The 21,539-nt window shown below is 37.1% G+C and overlaps 1 protein-coding gene across 7 annotated transcripts in view; it reads left to right on the top strand.

Moving 5' to 3' along the window:
• Positions 1 to 21,539, top strand: part of CDK14 (cyclin dependent kinase 14) — a 621,048-nt gene that overhangs the window by 488,396 nt on the left and 111,113 nt on the right. The window lies entirely within an intron of this gene.

The raw sequence follows: 21,539 nt of genomic DNA on the forward strand, positions 1-21,539 counted from the left end.
TGTGTTAGTTCTGGGTGTCCACTTGACCCAGAGATGAGTGGTGAGACCAAAAATAATTATTCTTGCTGTTTTGGGGTTTTTAATGGGGCGGGTGGACAACTTATCCCTAGAAACATAATTAATGAAGGCTGGGAGCATGGCCTTCATTTGGTACATCTGTCATCACCAAGGAGCAAACCGGTAGGGAATTCCAAAGGTAACTTGGCCTTTTTCTTTCAGACATTGAACCGAGTCCATACCCTAAAGCACAAATCTCATGTTACCTGGTCATATTAATCATGGGAGTGATTTTAATAATAGATTTCATTATGTCTTTAACAACAACAACAACAACAACAACAAAGATACCTTAAAATGCCATAAACAGACAAGGATACAACCCCCAAACCAATTATCCTTTGTCTTATCTAAAAGAGCATTTTTAGATCATTTGGACATTTTGGGGATCGCAAAAGAACCTAGTGGCAGTTTACAGTTGAAGTCTTATAGTATATATGTGTGTGGATGTCCTTAATCAGACTATAAATGAGATATAAGTGAATAGAAGTATCAACACAAAAGAACAATATTCTGGCCCTTGTTGCATTTGTCACAGAGCATATCTTTGTGTATCTGTATGTGAGTTCTCTGCTAGACCTCAGCTGTATGTAATCCCTCAAGACTTGATATACAAACATAATGCCAAATAGAGAATTTCCCTTAAATTATTCAAATCTCCCCATAAGTGATTTCCCACTCTTCCTGCAATGGAAAACATTTGATCATAAATTCAATTAAATCAGTCATCATCTTTGTGATGTTTGTCCAGCTAAATCCTTTAGTGACAACACCAATAAACATAGCAGCTGTGTGTGTGTGTGTGTGTGTGTGTGTGTGTGTGTGTGTGTGTGCGTGTGTGTGTGAGAGAGAGAGAGAGAGAGAGAGAGAGTGTTTATGGCATGACTGTTGGGGAATAATTGATCTGAAGTCAAGATAAAGGATAGGTCTCATTTCTTAGGCTATATTTTGACCACTTCACTGCAGCCAAGGTTTAAAAATTAAACTCATAACAGGGATAAAGTCATGTATATTCCATTAAATTCATTGGCTTTTATTTTCCAACTTAGAGCCTAGTCTTAATATATTGAGTTTTAGATCAAAACTGGTATACTTTGGAGATGTTAGTGAAAGCTCTCAAACCACAGTAACCATTTTTCTTCCTCTCTCTTCTGCACTTTCCCCTCCCTAGTTAAAACAAAAGAAAGTCGACTGTCAACATACTTTTAAGCTTCTCCAGGAAAATTCCATAATAGGACTACAGTACTGTTTATGATTTCTCAGAGTTATGTCAGCTGAAGAAGTAAGGTTTATTAGAGGCTTATAAGTGTTGATTGTTTCTCGACTTGATCCTAAAGCTTTCAGACAACTATAACTAACTGCTTCCCCTCATTTTCATTATAGCTTTGCTGCTGATCCTATTAATTTGGATATAACTGAACCCTTAATCATGCAGATCTTTATGTATGTGCATATCCATGTGGCCTGTAGAGGGCAGCATGTTCTGGGGAAAGAAAAAGTGAGATAAGCCACTGATTTTTTTTTTTTTTTCCTTTAGCAAAACAAGTAAGATATCTCTAGTAGAGAAGTCAGAGCTTCCCCGTGCTTTGATTGTCTGCCACTTTAGGTATCTGCTTAGATGGCGGATGTTATTATTGTCTCAGGTCCTTTGCAGGCTACTTGATTAAGGATTATACCAGATTCCATGCCTTTGCCTCTGAATAGAATGGAACACATCATTTTATTTACACATGAATACAAATATGATTTTTCCATTTGTCTCTCATTTCTTGTCACCCTTAACTGAAGTTTAGAATTTGAGTTGAATTACACCAGCAGTTGTGATTTTATTTGGTGTCAAATTAGGCTTTGCTCTATTCCAGAATTCTGCTACCTCACATCTTTATTTTTAGGTTGTGACCCCTGAAAAAAATCTGATGTCTCTTATTCTCCCCCAAGAAAGTGAAGAAGATTTCCACAGGGACATCTTCCATCCATCGTGACTTTAGGCTCTTTCTCTTAATGGCCAGCACATTTTTAGAGTAATCACTGACCCAGCCAGACCTCTTCTGTATAACTGCATTCACTAATTTTCTCAACCCAGTTTCTACTTCTCATCCAAAGAACCAAATCTTCCCAGTGTATAAACTACACAATTGTTTTAAATTTTAGAAATTTCTAGAAGTTGCAGCAGATCTTGAAAGGGCATAGAACAGCACTGTGCAATAGATCTTTATGCATTGATAAAAATATTTTATATCTGCACAGTCTAGTATGGTAGCTCCTAGCCACACATGGCTGTTCTTTAACTTAAAATATGGTTAGTGTAATTGAGGAATTGAATTTTTATCTTATTTAATTTTAATTAATTTACATACTCACATGTGGTTTGTGGTCGCCAAATTGAACAGTGCAGAATAGTGCATGAATTCTGATCAGTTCATAATAAATGTTTTACCAGAATATATTGTGAGGTAGATTAGATCTTGTAGCTAAAAGTCTACTACCCAGACTTGTAGTCCCTTGCTTATTCTTTCTCATAGAGCTGTAGGCTTAAATCCACATCCTCAGACTCTGCCCCAGGATTTCTTTCTCTCAGAACATCTGAGAGATTTCCAATTTTCCAATTCTTTGATTTTGTTGAATATTGAGCATATCTCTCTTGGATATCCAGAATGGAGTTTTAAAGCCTGGCGTTTCGGCAGCACTATTCCTCTGGGCATCTAACATGTCACCATCTCAGTTTGATCACATCGTGATGTCTAGATTTTCTTTTTTTTAATTTTTTTAATGTTTGTTTATTTTTGAGAGAAAGAGAGACAGAGCATGCGTGGGGGATGGGCAGAGAGAGTGGGAGACACAGAATCCGAAGCAGGCTCCAGGCTCCGAGCTGTCTGCACAGAGCATGATGCAGGGCTCAGACTCATGAGCTGTGAGATCATGACCTGAACTGAAGCCAGACACTCAACTGACTAAGCCACCCATTGCCCCTAGATTTTCCTAAATATAGAAATAAAATTTAAGAATATGCTAAAATGTGTCAAGCCACAAACAAGCTTATTCCTTAATTTGGAGTGCGCCCCCCACACTCTGTCTCTCTGTATGAAATAATTCTTTACACTGACTAAAAATAAAGCCTGTGCTTGTTCCATCCATTATAAAGTGACCTCGATGTTCTTTTGAAAATGTTCTCATAAGTTCCCAAGTAATAATTCTTTCAAATGCTTCTGTATTTTTATACACAGTGTGCAAATGCATATCTTCAGTTTCCTATATTATACTGATATTGTTGGTTTGAAGACATAAGGAGACTTTTTTTTAATAGTTTGTATTGTACCACTAGCTTCTGCCTGAAAATACCCTTACCTACATATACCTGGCAATTATAAGTAGTTGGACCCCAGAGGATAATAAATATGCAGCTTTTCAACTTTATTCAGTTATCTTTCTTTTATTTAATATGTAAAGATGGAATTAGTACTCAAGCAAATAACCAGCTCTAACAGTTAAGTCAGTTTGAGGTTTCTTTAAGTCATGGATATGGAATGATAACCCTTCCATTATAAATCATTTTCCATAAGAGCCAAATGTGGCATTAAAGGCAGGAATAAAGGAATGTGCAACTCAAAGGTTGTGCTCATTTCAGTAAAGATGGCCTTACCTTATTCTGTGCTCCCCATCAAACCACCCTTTATAGCACCCATGCCCCCAGCTCCACAACCTCTTCTACGTAATGAGAAACAAAAGGGCTGCTTGGTAGCCACATTTTTCTTTAAGAAACCATCCTCTTGGCGGGGGCATCTGGGTGGCTCAGTCAGTTAAGCGTCTGACTTTAGCTCAGGTCATGATCTCACAGTCCCGGAGTTTGAACTCCGCATTGGACTCTACACTGACAGCACAGAGCCTGGAGCCTGCTTCAGATTCTGTCTCGTCTCTCTCTCTGTCCCTCCCCTGCTCATGCACTGTCTTTCTCTCCCTCTCTTTTAAATATAAATAAACATTTTAAAAAACTAAAAAAAGAAAAAAAAAAGAAACCATCCTCTTGGAAAAGCCTAGGCATCCCTATATCTCAAGTAACAACAGAACAAAATAGGGAGGGATCATGATGTTTCTGTCAATGCTGACAGCTTTAGGATTGGGTTCCCATGCACAAAGCCATTCCCTGTCAGTCTAAGAGTGGTAGGCTTTCTGTTAATGGACATTTGTGTTATCTGCAGAGAAACCATTAGACAGAAGTCTCTATTACATAGCAACTATTTCTGTGCTGGGAATAGCCATTTGTAAATTCCATAAACACCTAGGCTATTTGATAATGATGCAAAGATATGCAGATTTATATAGGTACAGAGAGAAAAAAATGCAAGGTCAAAGGCAAGGGCTAAGAACTAGGAGAAGACTGTAAAATACCAGTTCTTAACTCTTCTTGAGTTAGAATATACCCTACACATTTGTTGCTAAAAATCACTCCTTAAATTACACACTCTCATATAGGAATAAATGATATCTTCTGATTGAAATATGAAATACTTTTTTCTAAAAATTTTAAGATCTCTCCTCTGATGGGTTCTCATATTTGTAGCATTCATCACATCACAGAGTAGAATAAATTATTTTCTAAGGCTTGAACCGCAAAACCAAATCAAACACAAACAAATGTTTTCCCCATGCTAACTTTAGCCCAGGCCACGTAAGAAATTACAGTAATCCCTCTCCAAACACATGTTGCAGTAAGTCAGAATTCTAGTAGCCAACAGTTTGATATTCTACAGTTCTGAGGGCGCTGATTCACATGTTTGTGAGTCACTGTACTTGGGGACCATTTGAACATAAGGGTTGGGAAAAGAAAAAGAGGAATGAGGATGACCAGGTAGAAGACATGCTTTTTACTGTAGTCTTGATAATGTGGATTTGAGGTCAGCAACCAAGTGCCTGCTAGGCGAGAGAAAATCAAGACATACAAAATAGGCCAGGAACCAGTCATGCTGGGCCACAAAATGAGGAAGATATTAGACCGTTATAAAGAGGGAAAACATAGAATAAAGGGGAGATTGACCAAGAGGGGAGAATACCTTGATATGTAACCCAACAAAACACATTTACAAAATCTTCTTGAAATTAAATAATTCCTGAAGCATATCTATCAAGAAAATGTATCTATCTTTAGGTATGTAAAATGATATTCAACATATTTTTACTTAAGATGCTCTATCATTGTTTTATTTGATGAGCGTTTTAAAAAATGAGTTGTTTTTTGTGTGTTTTGGTTTGAATTGGCTTTGGTATAAGTTTATTCATGACCTTGAAGCTTTTATTTTTTCCAGTTGTAAATTTCCCTATGAGGTGTTTTCTACCAAAGGATTTTCAGGGATATAGTCTGATTTAGAGAAAACTTCTTTTACTGCATTTAGTAGGTCAGTTTAATTTTTTTCATGGATGGAAGTCATGGAAAATTAACAGGAATGTTTATTATTAAATACTAACAACTGTGTGTGTTCATGGCGCACATGGATGTGCCTATGGCATGCCATATGCTTTTGTCTGAATTATCTCATTTAATCCCAAAATAACTCTCAAAAAGTTTTCCACACTTTTCTGATAGGAACATTTAAGCTTCTTTTAGAAAGTTTATTTCCCCTCCTTCAATTATATTGTAGCCTCAAGAGCAAGTAAATGTATCCCTCATATGCTATTTTTTATGTAACAGGGCTGAGACTAGGATGAGGCAAGGAAAGCACTCACCTTGGGTTCAGAATTTAAGGTGGCACCAAAAAAGAACTGAGTAATCAAGACAAATAATGTTTTAATGCAGTATTTTAAAAAATCAAAAAGCTGCCTCGGTGGTTCCTATGTCTCCATCCAACAGCCCTTCAGTAGCCCGCCAGTCCCCCAGGTGCATAACCTCTTCCTTCTGAAACACCAGTGCTGGTGAGGTTATAGAGAAGTGGATCCATTTATTTACTGCCAAGGGCACTATAAACTGATAAACAACATGGAACATATAATGGAAATGTGTTAAAAGCTGTAAAGATATTCATTCATGGCACCATCAAGAAATTTGATTTAGGGGTTCCTGGGTGGCTCAGTCAGTTAAATGTCCGACTCTTGATTTCCGTTCAGGTCATGATCTTATGGTTCATGAGATCAATCCCTGCATTGGACTCTGTGCTGACAGCGTGGAGCTTGCTTCGGATTCTCTCTCTCTCCCTCTCTCTCCCTCTCTCCCTGTCCTTCCCCCACTCACTGGCTCTCTCTCTCTCTCTCTCTCTCAAAATAAATAAACACACACAAAAAAATCTGTGAACTGTGACTGAAATGTAATATACAAGATGAAAACTGTTGTGTTAGAGTGGTAGAATTTGGGGTGATTTTTTTTCTACTTTCTGAAAATTATCTATAATACTGTCATGGTATTTTAATAAGAATAATATGTTACATAATTAGTGTAGAGTTTCTGTTTGGGGTAACAAAAGGATTTTGAAATAGACATTGGTAATGGTTGAACAATATTGTGAATGTAATTAATGCCACTGAAATGCATACATGAAAATGCTTAAAATGACAAATTTTAGCATATATATATATATATGCGTATATACGCATATATATTTATACACAATTTTTAAAAAACCTAGACACCTTTTATAATCATCAGCATGGTTCAGTAACCCCCACAGGGCCCCCAGTGATCCCTGTCTTTTGGTCTTTCCACCCTTGGGTAGTCTTTCCCACCTTGTACCAGGTTTGGTCTTGGTGACCAATAGCATAGGACAGAAGTGATGGCACATTAGTGTTCGAGTTAGGTTGTAAAAGACTTCAGCTCCTTCCTTAGCTCTGCCTGCCCCCCTTTCTCTCTAATCACTGGCTCTGCAGAAGCCAGCTGCCATGTCATGTGAACAGCCCTATGAAAAGACCCACATGGTGAGGACCTAAGACCTCTTGCCAACAGTCATGCGAGTGAGCCATACTGGGAGGGGATTCACCAAGCCCAATCAAGCTTCAAATGACTGGCTCTGGACATAAACTTGACTGCAACCTTGTGAGAGATCCTGAGCCAGAACTACCCAGTTAAGCTGCCCTAGGATTCTTGAACCTCAGAAGCTGTAATAATAAATACTCATTTTAATTTCCACCTAACTTCTACATCTGTACCCATGAGTATGCAAGAAATACCAATAGTTTTTCCCCTATCCTTGAGGTCTTATTTTCTCCTCTTAATGGAAGTTCTTGGTGCAGGAAACGTTGTGAAAACAAGTGCAGTATATTAAAAGGAGAGCTGTGTAGTAAAGTGAAAAAAAAAGGTTTTCATCCTAGCATCCCAGTATGACAGTCACAAAGCTGAATGCATCACCAGGACTTGACCTCATATAAAATGCCTACAACCGTGTTTTTCCATATGGAGATTTGGTAAAACTAACTATAATATTTAGGGAATAGTGATTGAAAAGTAAATACCCCATGGTTTAAAAAAAAAAAAAGCATACACCCTCAACAGGAAAAAAATATTTATGGATGTCCAAATTTGTTGGCAGTAATCTTTTTTTCTTCACTAGAGGGAAAACAAAAAGCTAATATGACCTCAATATGAACTTGAGTTTGACTTTCAGGGGTTTAAAGAGAGCTTTTAAAATTCAGGTTTTGAAAGAAAATTTTATCATGTAAAATATATATAAGGTGATAAAAATTACAAAGCAGTAAAATGCTATATTTGCTCAGACCTATACACACAGGAGTAAACACATCTAATTGATAAAAACTCATTACTTCCAGATTGTAGACTTAGGAGATGTTTTTATTTTCCTTTACTTGTTTCAGGATTTTCTGATTCTCTAGATTGACTGTATCTTACTTTTATAATGAGGAAAAAAAAGGTACAAATCAAGCCTTCAGAAGGATGATACACAGGAGAGAGCATCAGCAGTTGAGGCACATAACATGCTCTGCCCCTGACTTTGCTGTGTGACCTTGGTTGTGCTGCTCCTCCTTTCTGAGCCTCAGTTTCCTCAAGTGTAAGGAGGGACAGTGATGATCATCTCATGGCTCAGCATGCGGAATAGACAGTGCAAAGAATCTCTAGCACATAGTAAATGATCCACAAATGCTCTGTCCTCCTTTGTATACTTGCCCACAGTATTTAGAACAAGGGTGTCATTTGCTGGCTGGTCACGTCGTTTGTGATAATCAGGGGGCATCTGATAGTTCAACGGGCAAGTGATTCAGAGTAGAGTCTAGAAGAAACGCTCTGACAGGGAAGATGGGAGGCTCCTTGCAAGAGCAATAAACACTGAAAGATATTTTGACTTTTCTTCCTAAGGATCATCAGGCCCTTTATAAAGGATGTCCAAATATTTGACAGGTCTAACCCAATTCTTGTTTTGGACATAAGCATACAGTTTTTTTTCACATCATAATGAAGTCATATATTTTCAAGACCAGATGCAATATCTGCAATATAAAAGAAAGAAGCTGAAGTTAGAATCCCCAGAAAATATAGTGTTCATTTGCCTTAACTAAAATTCAACAACCCATAATAAGCCCTGACCTAACCAAATTTTCTTTCGTATTGATTTAAATGGGAGCACTGGTTTTAGTGATTTTCTCTAATCCTAACCATATGATACCCTTAGTCTACAAGATGACAATTTTTTTAAGGAATAAGGGAACATCTATATTAGCATGGATGCTAAATTGTACATCTTTTACCTTCATTTTTTTCTTTTTATGTTTTTCTTAATATCTTGGATCATGTCCAGTCTCTAAGGAAATAAACATGTGAAGTGAGTTCTGTGGAATGTTAACTGTGCTGGTATTTTTCTTTCTTTTATCAAGCCCCAAGATTCACCAAAATTGATATAAATTCACCATGCCTTCTTTAAAAAGCGTAACAGCAAGGCATTCTTCCTGTAGGAGTCAGACTGTAAAAGGTGATTTCCTTTTACTCCATTTGGTTTAAGCCTGTAAAAAGCATTAAGTGAAAAATCTGATATATTTGTTAGGGCATTTATTGCATTACTACGTTATATTTGCAGTTTTCAGTGAAAGGTTTATTGAGAACATAAACTTTGAAGAGGTTTTGTTCAGGATTAAAGATATATTTTTCTTCTCTTTTGGTGAAATAATATCACGCAAAATGATACCTTTCGGGAGCTATTTTTAGCACTGTTTATAGTCAGAGGATGCACCGTTCCATTCTGGTGAAGCAGATATCAGCTTCCAAAACTGCCTCTGATGATGAGATTTGTAACTTCCATAGGGTTTCTGAGGAATAAAAGGCTGTGAAGTTAACCAGTTTCCATTAACTCAATTTAACATAATATAGATGCACCAATAAGTTAAACAGTTTTGCAGCCTTTTGTAGTCAAAATGTTTTTCATACTGTCCATGTAATTTGGACTAAATATTTAGAACGTATCTATCTGAAATGTAAAACATAAGCCATTGCTAAGGTTTAATATGCATTAATTTTTTATTGTATGCATTAATTATTTTTATAAATGAAGATTTGAATTTAAACTCCCTATGCAATCTTTTATCATCAAAAATGAGAATTGCCTTTTTCAGAAGAAACAGTGCTATAATCAGTCACTTAGAATTCAGGAAAATTGGATCATCTCTATTGTCTAAATAGCATAAATGTCAAAAATGTCACAAGGGTAGAACATTCATTAACAATTTGCTTCACTCTTGATTTCATAAAGATGTTTTGAAAATTTCTGAAACAGGTAAAATAATCTGATGATCTATTTAAGCAAGTTATGGTAAGCAAAGGTCAATCTTCACAGCAGTCCTGTGAAGTAGAAGAGAGTTATTAATTTTATCCTGATCTATAATCAGAAGTTGGAAAGGTTACAAGTTGCCTGATGTCCTTGAGCTAACAATGGAATTCCACACAGGGAAGGTCATGTGGTTATGGTTGTGTGGTTATGAAGGTCTAGTGTTTATGATTGGATATAACAATAAACAAAATAACTTGGATGTTGAAAATCAATTCTGTTGAATGCACATCCTTTGGGTTTTGTGGGTATTCCATACTGACTTGTGAGTTTAGAATTTTAAATATTCTGTAAGTTTTATCCTTCTGTTTACAAGGGTTAGTTATTATTAATATATTTTTACTCATTTCTTTTATTTAAAACTTTACAGAGCACCTGGGTGGTTCAGTTGGTTAAGTGTTCAACTTTGGCTCAGGTCGTGATCTCATGGTCCATGGATTCGAGCCCTGTGTGGGGCTCTGTGTTAACAGCTTGGAGCCTGGAGCCTGCTTCAGATTCTATGTCTCCCTGTCTCTCTCTGCCCATCTCCTGCTTGTGCTCTCTCTCTGTCTCTCAAAAATAAATAAACATTAAAAAAATTATAAATAAATAAATAAATAAGACTTTACAACTAAAAAAAGTAACTGCTACTAGGCACTGAGAAGAATTGGAGAGGAAATTAACATAGAATGTCTGCAAAAATAATGTAGTGAACTAGTTAACCATCTCCTTCGTATAAACAGGTTAAATGAAAGCATGGTCTATCTTTGTAGTAGTTAAGTAAAAATAAGCTTAAATACACAATGGCTTTTGTTGAAAATAATATAGCAAGAGGTTCACTTAGTTTATCTCCACGAATATTTTATGATATCTGTATCAGTAGATTTATAAAATGTAAATATGAAAATCTATAGCTTCATATTAGTACATGGGAAATGCTAAGTATAATCTATAGCTTCATATGAGTACCTAGGAAAGGCTAGTATAATCATGTGATAAATTAACCAATTTGTAAAAGCCAGACCACTTTTTTTATGATTTTGGAGTGAACTTAAACATCACAAAGACGTTTGTTTTCCAGGGAGGGTAGAAAATAGTAATAAATAAAATCAAAGCTAGGAAATTTGGGATAAGTATTATCTAACTAAGCTCTAAAGTCCAAGACAAGAATTTAATATTTTCTTCTTTCTGGTCCACTTTTTTGGCATTTATAATACTCTTGAGTGTCAGTGGTAGTGTTTTCAAGAACTTGATTGATTCATATCCTGCTGAGGACTCTCCAGCATTTTGTGTACTTTTCCACCAGATAGAGTTTACTGTAATAGCAACTATGTATTGAGTAAGGGTTAGAGATGAAGGAGAGACTGAGAAGTATGAATTAACATGACTAACTTTGGGCTCTATTCCTCTTATCCATGTAAAAGCTGGACTCTCTTTGTTGTCTTTATTTAATATTGGGCCATGCGGGTGTTAACAAGAATATAGAAAGAGTATTTCTACAGAAATAGAGTTCAGAATTAAAGAAAAAAGAGAAATATAGAAAAATGTCAGGTGTCCGTAAGGAAAACTTTAAAATAACCCAATAACCCTCTTACCAACTTGGTAACACACATCTTGTTGTAGGTGTGTAGGCATGTATGGTATTAGTACTAAATCTTTGGTGTGACATGTAATGGACACTAAGACTCAAGAGTCACAAACCTGGGCGCCTGGGTGGCGCAGTCGGTTAAGCGTCCGACTTCAGCCAGGTCACGATCTCGCGGTCCGTGAGTTCGAGCCCCGCGTCAGGCTCTGGGCTGATGGCTCGGAGCCTGGAGCCTGTTTCCGATTCTGTGTCTCCCTCTCTCTCTGCCCCTCCCCCGTTCATGCTCTGTCTCTCTCTGTCCCAAAAATAAATAAAAAACGTTGAAAAAAAAATTAAAAAAAAAAAAAAAAAAGAGTCACAAACCTGGATACTCTTCATTTTGACCCTTTGATTATCTAGATCAAATAAAATAATACATGTGAAAGCACTTTGTAAACTGTAGAGTTCCTTATCTATAGCATTATCATGATATAATATTATGACGGTCAGGTGAACTGACCACTAGAGGAATGAGTGTCTTCCATGGGAGATTGTGTCATTAAACAGTTTCACCAGAATAAATGAATGAGAACTGAACAATTTTGTATGCACAGCAAAACACAACCTATTTATGGAAACTGATATTAAAATGTTATCTGCTTACCTTGAGGGGAGGAATCTCATTAAATTTTTTTTTTCTATAGCAGTGCATTGACAAAGGAAGTCTCAGCATTAAATAACTCTGTGTGTTCAGTATTAATGTAACTAAGAGTCTTGCCTCTCTTTTCATTGCACAGCCTAGCACCTGGGGTTGAGAAGTTCACTGCCCAGGCTTAAACCTTTCCTTATTAGTTTTTATCTTCCCCCAAAGTTTATTCCATGTCAGGGGTTTCCTTCATGCTCTGCTTGACAAATTACTGACCCCTCTTTGCAAAATGAATAAATTTAGAATTATTTTCTAAACATAAGTCACTTTTTGAAAAATCAGAGCGGTTTTATGACCACAGTCCTCCCTCTAAGTCAAAAGCTTTGATAAGAAGATAATTAAATGAGCATTCTGCTTTTGATGTGTAGACAAGAAAGAATACTGCATCTGACAGTCCTGGTCAGTACAGTTGAGGAAACAGCCTGCCTTTATGGGTGGGTGGGCTTCTTCACAAATCATTTGCAAGAGATTAATTGCTGTGTAATCCAGTGGCCAATGCCCACGTTGGCATCTTTGCCACAGTGACAGTATGTGTACTGTCAAATGAAAGGACCCAGGGCCCCAGCTTTGCCCTGTGAAGAGTGTGACAGTGAGTGAGTCAAGCGTGAATATAGAGACCTTCAGCATCTCACTCGGGTTGCTCTATTTCCTGTGAGACCAAGCACATAGAATGCTCCACATACAGTCCCACAGTGTATGTAGTTCTGTGCCATCATAGAATGCAGGAAGGAATAGTCTAGAAATTTTTGTTCCCTTTTACTTCCTCTTCAACTGTTATATAGAAGGTAGTTTCTCCTTGAATGCTCTAAATAGATGGAACCTATTACATCTCTACTTTTTATGTCTAGTTTTCATTAGCTAAAATATTAATAAATCCCGGTGAAGATTTTTATAGAGATATTTGGAAGGTGACAAAATGTGACTTGTCTTAGTTGTTCCAAAAACAGATGTATCATTAATTTTAGAGGAAGTGTCTTCAAATTACAGTGTAAAAAAAAAAAAAAAAAAAAAAAAAAAACCAACAAAAAAACAAACAACCAAAAAAAACTTGTTCTGCTAGTTTGATGTACCTTTAAAAAGACAAGAACCAATTTCCTTCTCACTGAAAGAAAGAAAAAGAGGAAAGAAAGAAAGGGAGAGAGAGAAAATTGAAGGAAAGAGAGAGAGGGAGACACAATCTGAAGCAGGCTCCAGGCTCTGAGCTGTCAGCACAGAGCCTGACACAGGACTCAAACTCATGAACTGCAAGATCATGACCTGAGCCAAAGTCAGACACTTAACTGACTGAGCCACCCAGGCACCCCTAAGAGATGTACACTTTGAAGATGTACCTTAAGGACTGGGACTTGACCTTAAGATGTTTTTGCTCAAAACTGATTGCTTTTTATATGCATGTTTCTCAGGTAAAGTAAAGTTTCTATAAGTGTAATAGTCGATATACTGTGTCCTCACATAAACACTCAGTCATTCAGCAGATGTCCTATTCCCAGGCTACACTGGGAAGCATGCCTTATAGGAAGTAGCCCTTGCTGCCTCACCATAGCTCCACTCTGTCTCTTTTCTGCCCCATCATATTCATCCTTCACCTTCATTTCTGTCTTCTCCACTTTATCAGTCTCCTTTAATCTGGCAAAACACTCGGATTCACTTTGCTCTTTGTTTTCAGGATGACTTAGAAACTTAGGTGAGCTTTCAAGGCAGTTAGTTGACAGGTTGAGTGAAGAGAGGCACGTTAGATCATCTCACTGGTGACAAGGGGGGACATTCTGGTAGGTTCGTGATAGCAGGCAAGTGTGGCTGTGCTAACCTTCCCTGCATCTAGCTCACAATGAGGTTCTTCCTAGATTAGAGGGCATATAACCTTAGAGCTAGACAGCCTTCAAAGACCATGTGTTCCATCTTCCTCATTCTGGAGGTACAGAAACTGACCAGCACATGGAATAAAGGAAACATCCTGCTCCATACCCCTGGTCTGAGGCAGTCATTTACTCTTCATGTCACCTTCTTTCATATCTTTCTTTTTAATGCAAGTAAAGTGTGTGTGTGTGTGTGTGTGTGTGTGTGTTGTGTGGGTATGGATAAGAACTAGGAAAGTGAAATATATTCATTATGATTAGAATAGCAACATACCATTATTTTCAACTATACTAAAAGCATTTGTTTGAAACTTACTCATAAGGTGCTCTCCACACACATTCTGAATTCAGTAGAGATTGTTTCTTTTCATTGTCATCTAGATTTATAATTTTAAAATTCCTTAGGTTTTTCAGAGAGTTTCCACAAACAAAAAACATCTTTTACTTTTTAAAAAATGAATATGGAATGAACACGAAATTCCTCTGTCCCGCATACCCTACCATGTTTATGTGACCCTTCATGAACATGGAGCTCCCTGAATCCACCCTCCCAGCTGATAGGCACAGTCTGACAGCCAGAGGCTGGTCCCCGCTTGGTGACGTGGGATCAAGCACTGAAGTCAGTGGGAAGGCCTCACCACTGGCAGGAGCACCTCCCCATTTGTCAGGACATCCCCTGAGCCATTGCACACCGCCCCCTGCCGAGACATGGAAGTCCTGATGTCAGCCACTCACAAGAGTCAGCTGTCCACCCCTAAGGGTTGAATGTTCCTGGTGACAATCTGCAAAAACTCATCTCTCTGCACTGTTCCCTCTGCTGAATTTCCTTGGTGAGTTCCCCTGATCCTACCATCTCACATCTCTAGATGGCCTGATGTCCATCCTTCATAATCAAGATGTAGAACCATCTGAAAAAATTCTCTTGTGCCCTTTGATAACCCTTCCCACACCCAGCTTCTGACAACCACTCTTTAATTTCTATAATTTTGCCTTTTCCAGAATGTCATATAAGTGGAATTATTGAGTATGTATGTAGCCTTTGGCTTCTTTCATTTAGGCAGTGCATTTGAGACTGACATATAAAGTTGAGTGGTGAAAGAACATTCGCCTGAAACAACTTCAGTTAGCTGATTTTGAGGCTTCATAGAAGTGATGTAAAAGAAGTAATTGTTGTTTTGTTTGTTTGTTTGTTTTTAAGTAGGGAAACAACACTGATACGGTGATTCCAGAGAGAAAGTCCTAAACATTACAAGTATAGATGATTTTATAGTAACTAATTAGATTGAAAAGATTATAAATAAATGCTTATGGCAGAGACAAGTCTCTCCTACTAGCACAAAAAATTGGCCTAAAATGCTGGAGAAGATACAACAAGCACATGCTTTCAAATGCATATGTATAGCTGAACTAACATAACATTAAGTGAAATCTCCAGGCATCAAGAATGAAGAAACCAGAGTGATAAGTAAGTATTAAAGTTGCGGCTACCCTGGAGATATTGTTAACACAGGAATGCGGAACCATTTCGGGGTCAGGAAACAAAGCTTTGGGCCTGAGAAAGGCACAGCATAGGAATCCAGATTCCCCACATAGTCAAGACACTCAAAACACTTCAACCTCAGTAATGGGCTGGCTGAAAAACATCTGCTTCCAGCTGAGAGACTGGCAAGGACAACTGTGTTGGCCTTGGCTCTGATGGGGATGAAAAAGTCCCCTGAAAATTCTAGAATTTTAGATTTAAATTTACAGAACTCACATGGTCGCAGAAGCCAACAGAAAGAACTTGGAGTGCCTAAGTGTTAAGAGAGCCTCAGGGCTCTTGGCAGAAGCAAAAGAAAATCCCTATGGAGAAAGATATTCTCAACCCAGTCCCCTCAGGATTCCCACAGATTAACATTAGCGAAGCATGAGCTCACAATCCAGAATTATAAAACATCTGAGAAAAAGTCATTGTGAGTGAGGGTCAGTAGCAAAAGCAACAAAATTGGCCATCTCACCTAGAACCTCAGATATTGGAAATTATGAGACATAGAGCATAGCTATATTTAAAATGCTATAAAGAAAGAAAAGATCAAATCTAAAACTTGAGCAAGAAGTCATCAAAACTGGACACACATATTTGTCAAAGACTTAAAAAGAACTTCTAAAAACAAAATGAACAAGGAAAACAGCCTATTAGATGCAGCTTATTAGAGAATTAGTTGAACTGGAAGATAGCTCTGAAGTAATTGCTCAGAATGGAGAGCACAGGGAGGGACAGAAGGAAAATATGAAAGAACAAGTAAAGGCACAGAAAATTTTGGAAGATGGCATTACGTTGTGGTTACAAAATGAGAGAAGGGAGAGAATGGGGATAAGCAATATTTGAAAAGTAATGACTAATGGGGCGCCTGGGTGGCTCAGTCAGTTAAGCATCCGACTTCGGCTCAGGTCATGATCTTGCAGTTCATGAGTTCAAGCCCCGCGTCGGGCTCTGTGCTGACAGCTCAGAGACTGGAGCCTGTTTCAAATTCTGTGTCTCCCTCTCTCTCTGACCCTCCCCCATTCATGCTCTGTCTCTGTCTCAAAAATAAATAAACGTTAAAAAAAATTAAAGAAAAAAAAAAAGAAAAGTAATGACTGAGATTTTTTTCCAGGATTGTTGAAAGACATAAAGCCTCATATTCAGGAAACACTGAATACCAAGCAGGTGAAATCAAAAGAACACCTTACACTGCAATCCTAAAAGGAAGATAAGAGCTGGCAGCGGCAACAACAGAAGCCAGTGAAATAATATCTTCAGAGTTAGGGGGAAAGGCTTTGAACCTGCAGTTATATCTGCAGCGAAACTATTATCCTGTATGAAAACAAAACGGAGAGAATTTGCCACTAAGTTCTTTCATCGTGGAAAGAACTTCTGACATGTGTATTTCAGATACAAAAAAACTAAGGAAGAGAAGGAACGTATGAAACATGAAAAGAAAGGTGATTAAATAAGTTATAAACATCAGTAAATCTAAGTAATAATAACAATAGCGGCATTTAATATGGGTGTTTTTGAAAATCACAGAAAATAGGAATAACATATGAGACAATCCCACATGAAACATGGGACTAGTATCACAAGAAATGAGGTGTTCCCATGTTCTTGTACCATTCAGCAGGAAGGTGAAGCTACAGTTTAAACGTTAAGCAGTTAAAGAGAAATGTTCGAAAGTTAAGGAGCTGCCCACTAGAACTGAGGGTGAAGGTGTAAAGTGTGGAAGGTTCTTCTGAGATCCTTGATGGTAAAAAACAAAAACAAAACAAAACCAACTGACCCCAAAAGAGGACACCCCTGACTGCAGATTGGGCAGCTCTGTGGTGCTCTTGGTCACATATTTATTAAGTTCTGAAGGGCAGTGGAGACCTGTTAAGAACACAGCACAACCTCTGTACATACAAGTGAACTATAGAAATTCATTACTGTTCCACCAAGAAGCTCCATGAGACGAGTTAACTAGGACACAGGAGGGTGGGTTTAAAATCAGGAAAGCATTTTACAAGCTTTCTGACCTAGATGGGCTAAACCTGGGGGAACTTCCTTTCTCTTGCCTCATTACTGGATTAAAAAATTGCTGCTGCTTGCTTGGGGGTTCATTTCATTTCCCATTACTCCCAACTTCTCACTCAAAGCACAGAGAGTTCCAAGTATAGTTAGTATATTGAAGTAGACTACAGTTTCTTTATATCACTTCTATATTCTATATTCTTTTTTTTTTAATTTCTCATAATCCGGTTGAGTGTTTTTTAACTACATGTGGCTCAGATGAACTGACCAACTCTTGTGAAGTCATACACTGGACAGTCTAAGCAGTGTGACCCTAAACAAATTTATAGAGAAACTTAAAAAGTCTGGCATTACCACATAGTAAGGATATGTGAAGCAACCTGACCACACTGCTCTTGTGGAGAAAGAAGGCATCCGGGTTCTGGACTGACTATCTGGGGGTGGTGCACTACCATCCAGACAGGCTGTTGAGGACTTGTTAGGTTTCATAAAAATGACGTTTCTTGAAGAACCTGGCTGTTGTGTCACTGTCATCATGTTGGGGGTCTTGGGAGAGCTCTAATCTGGTTGTCCTAGCACTAATTGAAGGTGGCATGAAATATAAAGGTGCAGCAAAGTTTATTAGACAAATTAGAGCTTTTAAAAGCAAGCAACTTTTTGTCCTAAAATCCAGCTGTACTTCATAGATACCAGTAGTCATAAAAACTGTGGCTACAGTCAATAAAACTGGTCTACTGATGGTATTGCCTTGGAAATGGAGCTTAAGACAGGACCCAGTTTATCATACATTATTAGCCAACACATAAGCTTGGTGAATGGTAAATCTAATGAAGCTTTCATAGGAGTATTGATAAGCAGTTTTATCAGGCTTCAAGCTTGGCAGAATTGCAGCCTCTGTGTTTGGATTATCATCGGCCTGTTTGGAAACTTAGCAAAGGATTCTTGCTGTTCAGCATTTAAAACATGCTTATCAGTTTTTATCAGTTGACCTTTCCTGAAAGCGTGCAGTTTGAGTTATAAGTCTTCTTCACATCTATTCACATGCCAGAATCTTATCAATATATAAAAAATTTTAAGAGATTGGGTGCCAAAATACCCAGCCACGATACTTGAATGTTATTAATATCTACAAAATTAAAATTCAAGAACTCCGGAAAACAATCTAGATCTTCTGTGGTTTATCCCTTCAGTCATTTCACACATTGACGGTAGGGCCCATATGGCTATTTGCCTGCTACTTTATGTTTATGTCTCTCACATTTAAAATGGTATTCATCAGGTTGTGTAACCACTGATTTTGTTGGCTTTTAACCAAGTCTTATAATGATTTTTTAACATCTTTCTATAAATCTCATTTTGTGTTATTATGAAAACCTCCATTTTGAAAATCACAAACCTCTGGTTGAAAAGTTCACATAAAGTCCACATTGTAACAGAAGCACATATCTTTAATGTCTCCAGACAGAAACGTCTTAAAGTTAATTGAATGTTTGCACTTTGGGATGCAAGTTAAAAGAGAGGGTGGAAAGGGTGAGAGTGAGCTGTTAAGTGCTTTTAGTAAAAAGTAGTGCTTGTCTTGTGTAGGACATATTGAATATGCCTTTTAGTAAATACTTGTTTTTAAAGTAAACGTGCTTTGTTCTTGTAGCTCAAATAATTCTTAATCATAAAATTTCTGAAAATTCTGTAATTTTTTCCTATTTTTATTGGAAGTTGCTTGCCAACTTCTGTTGTTAAAAGTGTGAACTTTTGCCTTCTCTCCCAATCTTGTAAAAAGAGAATTTAGTTTCTGCTAATGAATTGAGTAGATGTCTAATATTTTATTTTCCTGTTGATCTGTGTAACAATATTTGTATACTTGACAACTTGTCTTATGTAATTGGTAAGACAATTGGTGCTGGATATTAATGTTTAATCATATATTTATAATGTCTGGAATGTATAATTACAGTTACAAAAAACAATATGTCAGTGTCCATCAGCTTGTAAAAACTTAGTGCAAGAGTTTAAACATCTAAATAAATACTGAAATGAGAAAGAAGAAAGAAAGAAAAAGTTAAGAGTAATCATTAAACAGATAGAAATAGAATATGTAACTTCTAAAATAGAGGATGGAGATCTTCAGTTTTAAAATTCAATTTAAAAGAAGGCAGGAAAAGAGAAAAAAAAAAACATAAGAATAAAATAGAATGCAGTATTAAGATGTTAGTAGTAATTCCAAATATGTCAGTAATCACAAACTGTAAATGGACTAAATTTTCTCCTTGGATAAATATTAAATCCAGCTATATACTATTTGTGAAAGAGGTATCTTAAAATTATGGATAGGAAACATTAAAAGTAAGAAAATGACGAAGTTACACCAGGCAAGTACTAAACAAAAGCTGAGGTCATTAAATGAATATAAGAAAAAAAAATGAACATTAGTCCAAAAGCTTTACTGAAAATAAAGAAGTTCACTACAGAGAGATTAAAGACTAAATTTACCAGGGAAAGATAAAAGTGCTAAATATTACACATTAAATTACCCAGCTCTAGAATATATAAAACAAAATTTAATGGAATTACAAGGGAAGATTTTTAAATAGAAAGTGAAGACAACCAAATCGTTCTGGCATTCTGATAACGTGCACTTATGGCTTGGGAGAAGATGTCCAAATAAGGTATCCTGGAAGTGTCATATCTCAAACAACTTGGATGGACTCAGAAAGTGGTTCACGAAATGACAGACGGTGATGTTGAAAGTGTGGAGAGTTGGAATAAAAGTGGTTCTTGAAATGCAAATGAGGAAATAGCAAGCATTCTAAATTAAAATAATTTTGTGATAATTTAAATATTTGTATATAGCCTGCATATCACAAATAAGCATTTGATTATCTCATCAACCTTAAGGTTTGACATTAGTCCATTTGGGGAAGGTGAAATGGAATTGTCTTATATCAGTTAATTCTTTATATTTAGGTATTATATGCACTAAGTCTGAATGTAATCGACAGTTATACAGATTGTGATTCATTGCATATTGGAGCTGGAAGGACTGTAGACATAAGGTGGTTCATCACTCTTGTAACAGAATTAAGCTCCAAAACTCAAATCTAGTCTCAGTCTGGCACTGTTGTTCTGTTTCATCAAAGCTATGTAAAATTGATACCAATGATCATGTTCACCATGATTATATATAAAATGTACATTCAATGTAAGTGCAGCTTTTACCATGAACTTTACCTAATCTCAAACTTTGCCTTTGGTATTTTAAAAGATGTTAATAAAGTTTATAATAATGAAAATCTTAGGAAGAGGAAGCAATAATATGGATGGCTGTGGCCCCTCTTAAAGGAAAGGAGAAAAAAAACAAACTGTAGAGAATTTAGAGAATGCTTCCTTTTCCTGTGGACAAATTTGTCTTTTCCAGGCTGAGACATTTAAAACCAATCCACTGATAAGTTGTTTTTTAAACAGCCACTACAGCAAATACTGAACCCATCTGTAAGACCTTCATTTATGAAGACTTAGAGAGGCCTCTTAGGGGGGGTCCTCCGAGTAGTATTTTTCTTTGCTCTTTCCCTGCTTCTTTTGCTCCCCGAATTCATTACCTCCTTTCCTCTTCCTCACTTTCAATCCTTCCCTCCCCTATAACAATTTTAAATCAATGCTGAAGAGCAGCTTGAGTACAAGAAGGGGGAGAATTGTTGGTTATTGAAGTAAGTTCATTGACCATGTGCTTAGTAGCTTCAAGACTTTTGAAAAAATACTCACCAGCAGATGCAACTTGCCCTCACACTTTCTGGCTCTTTCTGAGAGTCGGTGTCCTTTATTGCACCTTGTTACAGCAGACACTCAGGAATCCACGGGTTGCCTTTAGAAATTTTCTGAAACAAATGCAAACCACTTTAGAGTCAAGTAATTGTAGATGGGTTTAAATCCACTCAACGTGCTAATTGAGTAATCCACTTGCACTGCCATTAGATGGAAACAGAGTTCCCTTGGTCAACTAAATAAATACAAGGGTGTGTGGAAAGTGCCTATGAAGGTGCTTGACACGTGTTCAACTATCCATCAATGTCAGCCATTATCAGGAATACTTCTATTATCATTTTTA

The sequence above is a fragment of the Panthera pardus genome, unplaced genomic scaffold (genome assembly GCF_024362965.1).
Source record: "Panthera pardus isolate Hobbes unplaced genomic scaffold, ASM2436296v1 HiC_scaffold_8, whole genome shotgun sequence".
Classification (NCBI taxonomy): domain Eukaryota; kingdom Metazoa; phylum Chordata; class Mammalia; order Carnivora; family Felidae; genus Panthera; species Panthera pardus.